At 38.9% G+C, this 13,159-nt stretch overlaps 1 protein-coding gene across 1 annotated transcript in view; it reads right to left on the bottom strand.

The window, feature by feature from the left end:
* Nucleotides 1-271: 271 nt before the first annotated feature.
* The window catches only part of LOC139760935 (uncharacterized), a 277,100-nt gene continuing 264,212 nt past the window's right edge, over nucleotides 272-13,159 (bottom strand). Inside the window, exon 4 of the transcript XR_011715440.1 lies at nucleotides 272-4,677. The gene's annotated coding sequence lies outside the window, so the exon portion shown is untranslated. The remainder of the gene's footprint in view (nucleotides 4,678-13,159) is intronic.

Below are 13,159 nucleotides of genomic sequence, written 5' to 3'. Positions count from 1 at the left end.
TTGAGCACTCACCTTTGTCCCCTTCGCCTTTGTACAATTGCACTATGCAAGCATCACGCCAATCCTCAGGCACCTCACCAGGAATCATACATACATTAAATAACCTTAACAACCAGTCAACAACACAGTCACCCCTTTTTTTTATAAATTCCACTGCAATACCATCCAAACCTGCTGCTTTGCCGGCTTTCATCTTCCGCAAAGCTTTTACTACCTCTTCTCTGTTTACCAAATCATTTTCCCTAACCCTCTCACTTTGCATACCACCTCGACCAAAACACCCTATATCTGCCACTCTATCATCAAACACATTCAACAAAATTTCAAAATACTCACTCCACCTCCTTCTCACATCACCACTACTTGTTATCACCTCCCCATTAGCCCCCTTCACTGAAGTTCCCATTTGTTCCCTTGTCTTCCGCACTTTATTTACCTCCTTCCAAAACATCTTTTCATTCTCCCTAAACTTTAATGATACTCTCTCATTTGCCCTCTTTTTCACCTGCACCTTTCTCTTGACCTCCTGCCTCTTTCTTTTATACATCTCCCACTCATTTGCATTATTTCCCTGCAAAAATCGTCCAAATGCCTCTCTCTTCTCTTTCACTAATAATCTTACTTCTTCATGCCACCACTCACTACCCTTTCTAATCTGCCCACCTCCCACTCTTCTCATGCCACAAACATCTTTTGCGCAAGCCATCACTGCTTCCCTACATACATCCCATTCCTCCCACACTCACCTTACCTTCTTTGTTCTCACCTTTTCCCATTCTGTACTCAGTCTCTCCTGGTACTTCCTCACACAAGTCTCCTTCCCAAGCTCACTTACTCTCACCACTCTCTTCACCCCAACATTCTCTCTTCTTTTCTGAAAACCTCTACAAATCTTCACCTTCGCCTCCACAAGATAATGATCAGACATCCCTCCAGTTGCAACTCTTAGCACATTAACATCCAAAAGTCTCTCTTTTGCGTGCCTATCAATTAACACGTAATCCAATAACGCTCTCTGGCCATCTCTCCTACTTACATACGTATACTTATGTATATCTCTCTTTTTAAACCAGGTATTCCCAATCACCAATCCTTTTTCAGCACATAAATCTACAAGCTCTTCACCATTTCCATTTACAACACTGAACACCCCATGTATACTAATTATTCCCTCAACTGCCACATTACTCACCTTTGCATTCAGATCACCCATCACTATAACCCGGTCTCGTGCATCAAAACCACTAACACACTCATTCAGCTGCTCCCAAAACACTTGCCTCTCATGATCTTTCTTCTCATGCCCAAGTGCATATGCACCAATAATCATCCATCTCTCTCCATCAACTTTCAGTTTTACCCATATCAATCTAGAGTTTACTTTCTTACACTCTATCACATACTCCCACCACTCGTGTTTCAGGAGTAGTGCTACTCCTTCCCTTGCTCTTGTCCTCTCACTAACCCCTGACTTTACTCCCAAGACATTCCCAAACCACTCTTCCCCTTTACCCTTGAGCTTCGTTTCACTCAGAGCCAAAACATCCAGGTTCCTTTCCTCAAACATACTACCTATCTCTCCTTTTTTCTCATCTTGGTTACATCCACACACATTTAGACACCCCAATCTGAGCCTTCAAGGAGGATGAGCACTCTCTGCATGACTCCTTCTTCTGTTTCCCCTTTTAGAAAGTTAAAATACAAGGAGGGGAGGGTTTCTAGCCCCCTGCTCCTGTCCCCTTTAGTCGCCTTCTACAACACGTGAGGAATGCATGGGAAGTATTCTTTCTCCCCTATCCCCAGGGATAATTTATATTTATGTATTACATTTGATTGCCGTTTCCCACGTTAGCAAGGTAGCGCAAGCAAACAGACGAAAGAATGGCCCAACCAACCCACAAACACATGTATATACATAAACACCCACACATACACATATACATACCTATACATTTCAATGTATACATACATATACATACACAGATATATATATACACATGTACATATACATGCTGCCTTCATCCATTCCTACTGCCACCCCTCCACACATGAAATGGCACCATCCCCCCATGTGCATGCGAGGTAGCGCTAGGAAAAGACAACAAAGGCCACATTCGTTCACACTCAGTCTTAAGCTGTCATGTGGAATGCACCGAAACCACAGCTCCCCTTCCACATCCAGGCCCCACAATACTCTCCATGGTTTACCCCAGACACTTCACATGCCCTGGTTCAATCCCCTGACAGTACGTCGACCCCGGTATACCACATCATTCCAATTCACTCTATTCCTTGCTCGCCTTTCACCCTCCTGTATGTTTAGGCCCCAATCGCTCAAAATCTTTTTCACTCCATCCTTCTACCTCCAATTTGATCTCCTACTCCCATTCACCTCTGACACATATATTCTCTTTGTTAACCTTTCCTCACTCATTCTCTCCATGTGACCAAACCATTTCAATACACCCTCTTCTGCTCTCTCAACCACTCTTTTTGTTACCACACATCTCTCTTACCCTTTCTTTACTTACTCGATCAAACCACCTCACACCACATATTGTCCCCAAACATCTCATTTCCAACACATCCACCCTCCACCGCACAACCATATCTAAAGCCCATGCCTCACAACCATATAGCATTGTTGGAGCCACTATTCCTTCAAAGATACCCATTTTTGCTTTCCGAGATAACGTTCTCGCCTTCCACACATTCTTCAACTCTCCCAAAACCTTTGCCCCCTCCCCCACCTTGTGAATCACTTCTGCTTCCATGGTTCCATCCGCTGCCAAATCCACTCCCAGATATCTAAAACACTTCACTTCCTCCAGTTTTTCTCCATTCAAACTTACCTCCCAATTGACTTGCCCCACCATCCAATTTACTTGCCCCTCAACCTTACTCATATTCACATTTACTCTAAGCTTTCTTCTTTCACACACTTTACCAAACTCAGTCACCAACTTCAGCATTTTCTCACCCGAATCAGCCACCAGCGCTGTATTATCAGCAAACAACTGACTCACTTCCCAAACCCTCTCATCCACAACAGACTGCATACTTGCCCCTCTCTCCAAAACTCTTGCATTCAACTCCCTAACGACCCCATCCATAAACAAATTAAACAACCATGGACACATCATGCACACCTGCCGCAAACCGACATTCAATGGGAACCAATCACTTTCCTCTCTTCCTACTTGTACACATGCCTTACATCCTCGATAAAAACTTTTTACTGCTTCTAGCAACTTACCTCCCACACCATATACTCTTTAATACCTTCCACAGAGCATCTCTATCAACTCTGTCATATGCCTTCTCCAGATCCATAAATGCTAAATATGTACAAATCCATCTGTTTTTCTAAGTACACACTCATATGCACACATATACATACATGCCCATACACGTACATATACACATACACCTACATACATATACGCATACACAGCCATAGACATAAATACACATGTACATATTCATACTCACTCACCTTTATCCATTCCTGGCACCACCCCACATCACAAGAAACAGCATTACCACCCCCTGCATCAGTGAGGTAGCACCAGGAAAAAACAAAAAAGGCCACATTCCTTCAGACTCAGTCTCTGACTGTCATGTGTAATGCACTGAAACCACGACTCCCTATCCACATCCAGGCCTCACAGACCTTTCCCTGGTTTACCCCAAATGTCTCACATGCTCTGGTTCAGTCCAGTGACAGCATGTTGACCCCAGTATACCACATCGTTCCAATTCACTCTATTCTGTGCATGCCTTTCACCCTCCTGCATGATCTAGCCTCAATTGGTCAAAATCTTTTTCACTTGATCCACCCACCTCCAATTTGGCCATCCGCCTCTCTTTGTTCCCTCCACTTCTGATACATATGTGAACATGTATATGAGAGTGTACGCGACTTTCTTCGTGTTTCTTGGTGCTACCTCACTAGCATAGGAAATGTCAATCAAGTATCTGCCTTTCTTGCTGTCAGGGAGCTGATAACTGCGCACACTGGGGATAACTCTGGTACCTCTTCAAATTACTTTGTCCTGGACTCCACCAGTCTCACAGACAACACCAGCACTGGACTCATTTTTCCCCTTGCTAGGTCATTGCCTAACACAAAGTCAACTCTTAAGACAGGCAACTTATTAACAATCCCCACAAGAGCAGGTTCTGTAAAGAGATCTGTTTCCACACACACATTAGCTAGTGGAGCTGCCTTGAGACTCCACAGCCCCTAACAATAGCCCCTAACAAGATTCGTTTTTCAGACTCTACCACAGGCACCAAACTCTCTAACATCAGAGACTGCAGCGCACCAGGATAATGCAATACTGTCACCTCTTTTCTCACCCCACAACTTGACACATAACCCTTAGACAGGAATGTGCTGTAATTCCCCCTTAACAGATCCTCAACTACAGAGTTACTACCTCTCTTACAGCTCCCACTATCACAGTGAGAAAGGTTAGACAAAATGACACCACGAGGTGGGTCCAAGAATGATATAAGATTTATGGGCTTACCTCTCGTACAATCTTTGGATTCTTTCAGCCTGGTCCAGCACTCCCTCACCTGATGTCCAACTTTGCCACAATGATAACATGATCTAATACTTTCGGGGTTCTTACTCTTACTTTTAGAGGCCTTCGGCAAAGAGGCGGACTCCTGTGGGGTTATAGAATAATTAAATTTTCCATTGCCATCAAACTTCTTTGGAGGTCTCTCCGTACCAAGTTTGTGAGTTAGTGAATACTAGTATACTAGTAAACCAGCCCTGTCAACAGACTTCACTTCTCTTTTAACCAAATAATTCATCACTTCAAGGGGCACACTACGCATACATTCCTTGAGTAACATTGCTACTTTTAAGTTCCTCAAACTCATAAACTTGTTCGGAGCATAGCCACTGCATTAATAAATAACCTTTTTCAGAAAAATTTTCTACATAGGTCTGGTCAGGGTTCTTATGCTATTTCTAGACTGGCATCTGTAAGCTTCTGGAGTTAATTCATAAGCTTTTCGCACAACATCCTTTACTACCTCAAAATCAGTACACTGGTCGCTAGACAACCCTGTTTATACAGTCTGAGCCTTACAAAATGGACCAAAACATCTTGGGCCATGAGAGATTACTGGCCACATTTTCAAATACGGAAAAATTTAGTTACATCATTTTCACAGAACTCTGGTACAAATTTTTCGTGTCTCGACAATCAAACCCTCGTATAGGCTTTGACTTGACCTGTCATATTTTCTCTTGTTCCAATGTTAGTGTAATCTGCTCAGTCTGTTCCTTCTGTGCCTGTACACTGTCTAACTTGTTCAGTCTGTGTGTGTGTGTATGTGTGTGTGTGTGCATTAATTCTAGCAGTTTCTAGTTGGTTAAAACTTCTGCCAACATCCATGGTGAAATGGTACCATCACTTTTTTAACAGGTTCACCTCTCTTTGCTCCAACCTCAGGCAGAGTACCTTCTTCCTCTTCACCAATCAACTCATTTATTACCAAAGCCTCTAATTCTACTCTACAAGTATTACAGTCATACTCTAATCTTAACCTATCTATAACAGGCTTCAGCTCATAAACTGTTAAAGATTTAATTTCACTTGGAGTAGGCTCAGACCAACAGAAATGTTCTGCATCAGCATCACTGATCAATGACATGTTTAACTATGAGGAAGAGACTCCACAGGGAAAGAGAATCCTGGCAAGGTTGCCAATTTCTTGTTATGCAACATGGGACAACGCTACTTTAAAGTGTAAGGATGAAATTAAGCACAGGGATAAAAACTACATTAAAAGAACAATTAATACAGAAGGGAATAATTATTTACAGGGCACAAAAATTTACTGTAATATAATCCAAGTAAGTTTACAAACCGAGAAATCTCTTCCTCAACAAAAACATAATGATAATGAAAATAATTCTGATACGTTATAGAGGGGCGACATAATCACATAGAGTACAATACAGTATAGTGGCTTATGAATTATCAGCAAGAGAAAATTACACTACTCAATGGGACCATTAACTTGAAAGAATTGAAATCTCAAAACACCCTCGGGGCATATATAAGAGGAATAACTATACGGGGTCAGTTCTGATTGGTTGACAAAAGGGAATATGCAACTGACTTCACCCTGACATGCCACTCATATCAAGTGTCATTGGCTAGAAACGGAACAAGAATGCTGATGCCATAGTCGAGAGATGACTGATGGGTGTTCGCCTCTCAGCTACGACTTGCATGTTTGCCTATTCTCTCAACCTCCAGTATCTAGCTGTGGACATGTACTTGATACACAATATAATACCACCCAACACACACAGAAAAACACCATTTTGTAACAATATGCAGTGGGCCTCTGACTGTTTTCCTTAATGTTATGTGTAGCAGATCTACTCTTCATATATAAAAATCATATAAAATGTAGCGTCTCTTAACCATGAAATTAATCTTCAGTCTATGTACTTGTCATCTGTATTCACAGTATTGTGAAGAAAATAAATGCATCACATTTGTTATATACTTCTCAAGTTAATTCCTTTTTACATGTATGCACTGAAATATTCAATGAAGATAACAATAAACCCTTAATTTCCAAAAATTCCTCTGCATACAGTATTACCTTTTTTTCAGCATATACAATTTCAAAATCTAATTTATCTTTTACAACATTGTTTAACATATAAAATATCCAAATAATAAAACATTTACAAGGACCTCTTATCTACCTTCTGTTTCCTTTATCCAAATACCTGGAACCAATCAAATTGGTGTATTATCAGACTGCAATATGTTTTTTACAATGTTCCTAAAATTTCAAAAGATGAGGTGTACCTAAGATCTGATAGGAGTGCCATTAGTACACCCCTTTATGAGAAGGGTGTAAGGGCAAACTCCCACCAAAATTCAATTGTAGCTTGACATGTCAATTTATACATCCTGGACAGCAGAAATGGTTTGAAATTTGGTTTCTCATATGGCTTCTATTATGACTGGAATCAACCTTTCATTCCTAAGCTTGGTCTATTTTCGCATTTCCTCAGCCAAGGACTTAGGGAAAAGAAAAATAATTCAACATAATGAGAAAATATAAAACAAAAAAGTGTAAGCTTTTATTCCTCTAAGTTTCCTAAGCAGTAAGATTAAAAAAAAATAGTTCACTTTTGAGCCTATTTCTGCCATTTAATTGTCATCAATACATCCAAATAAAACATCATCATATTTTCATGCATCACTGCTTTCCATCAAAACTGTATTTTATTTCTTCCTATGTCACTGTTTTTAGGTTTGAAGAAGCCAAATGCAATGGTATCATTCTCATGGGTGCAAACTCCAATAAGTGTCCTACACAGTGATTATGCGGTAGCTGACAGCTGTGAAATTTCTTAGGGTGAATTATTAACAATGGTGACATGTTATTCACATAAAACTTATGGGCACTACAGGAAATTTGAAATGAGGGAAACATTAGCATGCATTTTATACGAGTGCAAGACTGTGGTCTCAAATGAACCACTTGGACAACAAAAGGATTAAGAAAAACTTTCAAACCAATAAACTAATTAATATAGCTCAACTTTTAAAGCAGCTTTTCAGCTATAAAAAGATGCACTTTACACTTAAAGCATCATTATTCATAAAAAATTTCCAGCTCATAATGACCTTCTTTTTCTATTACATGTCAAAACTCTCCTTATGGTTTTTTTTTTCTAAAGGATTATGTTCCGAGTTTTAACAAAATAGATAAGAATGATATTTAATGACACCTACAATTGACATTTATAAGGAGTAATTGGCAAGCTCTTCTAAAACTTTTTCAAATTCAAAGTGTCATGCATTTTGAATCTGAAAAGAGAATGGAAAAGAAATATTTTCTGTTACCTTTAGTTAACAAAATAACCATGAACCAGCTAAAAATGTGAAAAGTTGTAACTTTGACTATCACCTATTTCTTAGCAAAGATTTGCATGTCCATTAAACTTATCAAAATAACATATTTACTCAACCATAAGCTCTATATTTTTTCTCCCCCCACCAAAAAAAATGCAAAATTGGGGATGCTGCTTACTAAAGGATAATATGTCATGGCATTTTTTAAGAGGCCTCCACCATCTCCAGATCAATTTTAACACATTCTATACTCTTCCCAACCCATTTTTCTCCAATAAATTCATTAGAATTATCTTGTAAACACATATAAAAATGTTTAATTTTTAAATCATGAGTGCAAACCCTGTACCATTCACTTAGCATTTGTTTATCTTTGCATCCAGTTAATATAAACAAACAAGATGGCATCTCCTCACATACTTTTCCTTCACCTTTTAAGTTTTTATCCAAGTATCAAATATTATTTTTGTTAAAAACTATATTTCAACCTTCCCAAAATGATCAAGAGCCTAGCATCTATTAGGTTTGCCAGTGAATGGATCATATTAATGTGATATGAGAGTGGACGAAGTCCTGTTGATGTCTCCAAAGTGATGTGAGAGTGGATGAAGTCCTGATGATGTCTCTAAAGTGATATGAGGTGGACAAAGGCCAGTCGATGAAGCACTTAATTTTGCCATATGATGATTATCTTTAGTGTACTTGAGTAACACAAAATAACACACTATGTAACAAAATGTCTAGAAATAATAATCATCAATGGTGTAGAGTTTACACAGTTCATCAGTCCATGTATCTGGATTTAATGTAAACAAGCAAGATGACCCCCTCTTCAGATGCTTTTTCTCTACCTGTTGGGTTTTTAGCTAAGGACTGAAGTTTTCTTTATTGTGAACCTATCAAAATGACCAAGCATGCATCTATTAACTTTGCCAAAGATATGGAAAAACTCCTGAAACCACATATGTATATTTTTTCTATTATAAACCTCTGTAGTAGTATTTGTAAGACAGTCAATGACCAGGGAGGTATATTACTAGTAATACCCGCCTGGGTATCAGGAGGGTTAGTGACAGCTGCATAGTGAGCCAGCACTTCATTAGTTGTCATGCTGCACTCCTCTGACCCCAGTAGCTGTCTTTTCTTTCTACCTCACCTACATGTGGACTGCCAGCATTCTGTCACAAACGACACTTAACTCACACAGCTCAATCTTCGTAACTCTAGAGTTCCTGCGGTGAGTGTTATGTGGTAGCCCTGCCTTTTGGCAAAATGGTAGGGGCAATAAACAGAAATAGTAGGTAGTAACAGTTAGGTAAGACTATTAGGTAAAAACATTGGGTTGAAGTAGTAGGTAGGAATAGGTAGTAGTTGTCAGTAGGAACATTAGGTAGGAGTCTCTCCATACAATGTGCTAGACTGGTCCTCTGCCAGTGGCTTGTTAAGGGTGAGGCATTAAAGGCTAAGAAGTGGCAGTGGAGTTCACTAGTTATGGAAACTCTATTGCCAAGGCCACTCCCTTGAGGTAGTTTCCGAAGGGAACAGGCATCAGAGATATACACAGATAGACATAGCTAATGTGATCATTAATAAAACAGTACTGCATGTGAGAAAATATGCACAGAAATGTTGAGAGATTAATAAACAGTCTTTAACTTGCAAATGAATGCAAATGTTATGGGGCTCGTATAGTTTGTCTGTCCATGCACCTGGATTCAATAAAAACAAAAATTATGGCATTACTTCACATGCTTTTCCTACATCTGTTAAGTTTTTGGCAAAGCATTAAATGTTTTCATTTTAAAATCATCTCAATTTCCCAAAATGAGCAAGTGCCCAGCATCTATTTGTTTTGCCAGTGACAAGGAAAAACTATCAGTCTTGTCATAAGAAAAAATATGGAAATGTGATAACTGATGGATGAGGTCATCAACTGAGTGCTTACTTTTGCCATATGATAATAATCTGTAATCTAATAAAGTAACCAAGTGAACATCATAATATACCAGAAGCATATCTGTGTGTGTGTGTGACTCACTTGCCCCCATCCCTCCTGGAGAACAGAGTCAACTGCCCTCATAATTATGGAACTTATGTAATAATGATAATGATTAATGATATGTTATTCATTATTTATTATACTTTGTCACTGTCTCTCGTGTTAGCGAGGTAGTGCAAAGAAACAGACAAAAGAATGGCCCAACCCACCCACATACACATGTATATACATACATGTCCACACATGCACATATATATACCTATACATTTCAACGTATACACATATATATATATACATACACAGACATATACATATATACACATGTACATAATTCATACTTGCTGCCTTTATTCATTCCTGTTGCCAACATGCCACACATGAAAGGACGACCCCCTCCCCCCGCACATGCAAGAGGCAGTGCCAGGAAAAGACAACAAAGGCCACATTCATTCACACTCAGTCTCTAACTGTCATTTATAATGCACCGAAACCAGAGCTCCCTTTCCACATCAAGGGCCCACAAAACTTTCCATGGTTTACCCCAGATGCTTCACATACCCTGGTTCAATCCATTGACAGCACGTCAACCCAGGTATACCACATCGTTCCAAATCACTATTCCTTGCACACCTTTCACCCTCCTGCATGTTCAGGCCCTGATCGCTCAAAATCTTTTTCACTCCATCCTTCCACCTCTAATTTGGTCTCCCACTTCTTGTTCCCTCCACCTCTGACACATATATCTTCTTTGTCAATGATTAATGAACCCTTACAAATATTTCAAACCCTCAAAAAGAAAAAAAATATTTGTATTTATGTATATTTTACTATTTCATAAACTAGTAATCTTTTCAGTTTCACAGCCTTCCTAAAACAATGAAGAGTTTATATAGACAAAATTTTCTCTTTCTAAATAAGCATATCAATTTGTTTCATCGAGCAAAACTTTCTTGATTATGGCTATCAGTTGTTTTATGTTGTCAAATATCATAATTATATTTTCATTTAAAACTAACTGCTCGTCTCATAACAGGCATACTTTTGTGCCACAGATGCAACCAATATCATGAGAATTATTAGTACTGCAATTGAATCATACTTCCAAGTAATTCACAAACCAATAATATCTTTTATAGATCAAAGTGATTCTTTTCATTACTGTCTAAATGTGTTATCATTCCCCTTCCCCTTAACCAAATTCTGGACATGCATCTGTACTATATATATGCAAATATTGTAGGGTTTTCTTAGACGTCTATCTCTGTATCCACATTTAATGCATACAAGCCTCACTTCCACTAGCTGAACTTTTAGCTAAGAATTGTAGATTTCTTTCTCAAAACTGTATGATGGTCCTCCTAAAATGAACAAGACCCCCAGCATCTGTTAGTTTTGCCACTCACATGGAAAATGAATTGTCTTATCATAAAACTGGATAAGCTGATGTGATAACAGAGAGGATGAATTCCTATTGATAAAGCATTTTAATTTTGCTGTATGACAATATTGGTCAACAAAATCGTTACTTTTTTTCTGTCTCACAAACTAAAGTAGGTGGACCTTAGAGAACTTTTTAAGCTGAATTTGAATCTGTTTTTAGAAATTTCCTATCAGGCACAGATTTTAAAAGACAGAGCAATTAAAGTTTACAGTAAGTGTATATTACTCATTCATAAATAAGGCTGGTATTACACTTACAAACTTACCTATAAAATGAAGAAGTGTACAATTTTCAGCTATATATGGCATCATGAACATCCCTCCTTAGTGTCCAGCAGTAATCTGCCAATATAGAGGGGCTCCACTTCCTTTAGTACTGCTTTTCCCATGTCCAAAATGTCTTAGTGAAATCTTTCGCTGTGCTCATCACCGACTGCTCCAAAAGGTTTCGGAAATAAGTAAGTGTGAATTTTTAGACTCACATTGCACACCAGAGCTTTATATGAAGTCACTGGATCTTTTACAACATCACAGTAGTTTTCTGACATGTGATTCCTCAGAAATCTTTGAATACTCTCTTCAATGACAGCCATGCAATTTTTTCAACTCCATTTAGCTCTTGATTGTTCTTTTCATCTCCAAGCAGTTCCCTGGTCTGTGGTCCTACAAAAATACCCTCCTAGATTTTTACATCACTGATTCTAGGGAATTTATTCCTCAAATATGTAAAATCCATGGCCAGTTTTATCCATACCTCTGACGAAGTTCTTTATCAACCTGAGCTTAATGTGCAGATAAATTTTCTCAGGATCAACAAGAGGAGGATTGATGACTTTCTTCTTCTTCAATGGAGTCAGTGATGTTCATTTTGGCTATATTTTTTTTACATAATGATTTTCCTTGTTCTGGTTGTCCCATTCACAGAAGAAACAACAGAACTTCATGCTACCATGTTGCATTCCAAGTAAAAGTGCCACAACCTTTTGGTCACCACATACATTTCACAAAGTCCCCATACATGATTTTTTCCCCAAGAAACATCAGGTTATCATACAATTCCTTCATGCTAGTTGCATGAGCCAGAGGAATGGAGGGGAAATTATTTCCACTGTGGAGTAGAACCACTTTCAAACCTTCTTTTGATGTGTCAATAAACAAGCACCACTCATCTGTGTTATAATATGTGGCCAAGTGCCTCCATAACAGAATGAACACCAATGCAAAACACCAGACCATCGTCAAGGGAGTGAATTCTTTGAAAATGACATGGTGATCACAATAAAAACAAACTTTAGTTTCATTCTGGAGAAGATTCTAGTCTTTTAAACTGGGACCCAAAAGTTCAGTTCGCTTCTTAGACAAATTCAAATTGCGGATGAGACATTAAGATCTCCTTAACTCAGCAAATGGGGTTCACTTGTAGAACAGCTTGCTTCAAGTGTTGGATCCATATTGTCCCCTATTTGGTCTACTTTCTCATCACCAGACTCATCGTCACTCAGCGTCATGTTTCTCGGAGGCTCTGGCACTGGTAATTCTTGACTGTGAGGTACTGGCCTCATAGCAGATGGTAAATTAAGATATTCAACAGTATGCTTGGATTTTGATGTTATACCATTTATATTTGTCAGGCAGACATAGCAATCCGAGGCGTGATCTTTGGGTTCTCCAAACCATAGGAATGGCAAAAGGCGTATGGCATGAACCTTTTGTCCATGCTGTGACACAACAAAAATGGGGGGCACAACTTTTATCCTAGTCACTCACTTTACGACCAAAGCAATGCTCATCACATTTTTTAATGAGGAGT

Source organism: Panulirus ornatus, chromosome 3, assembly GCF_036320965.1.
Source record: "Panulirus ornatus isolate Po-2019 chromosome 3, ASM3632096v1, whole genome shotgun sequence".
In the NCBI taxonomy this organism is placed as follows: Eukaryota; Metazoa; Arthropoda; class Malacostraca; order Decapoda; family Palinuridae; genus Panulirus; species Panulirus ornatus.
This window is presented reverse-complemented; position numbering and strand designations above follow the sequence as displayed.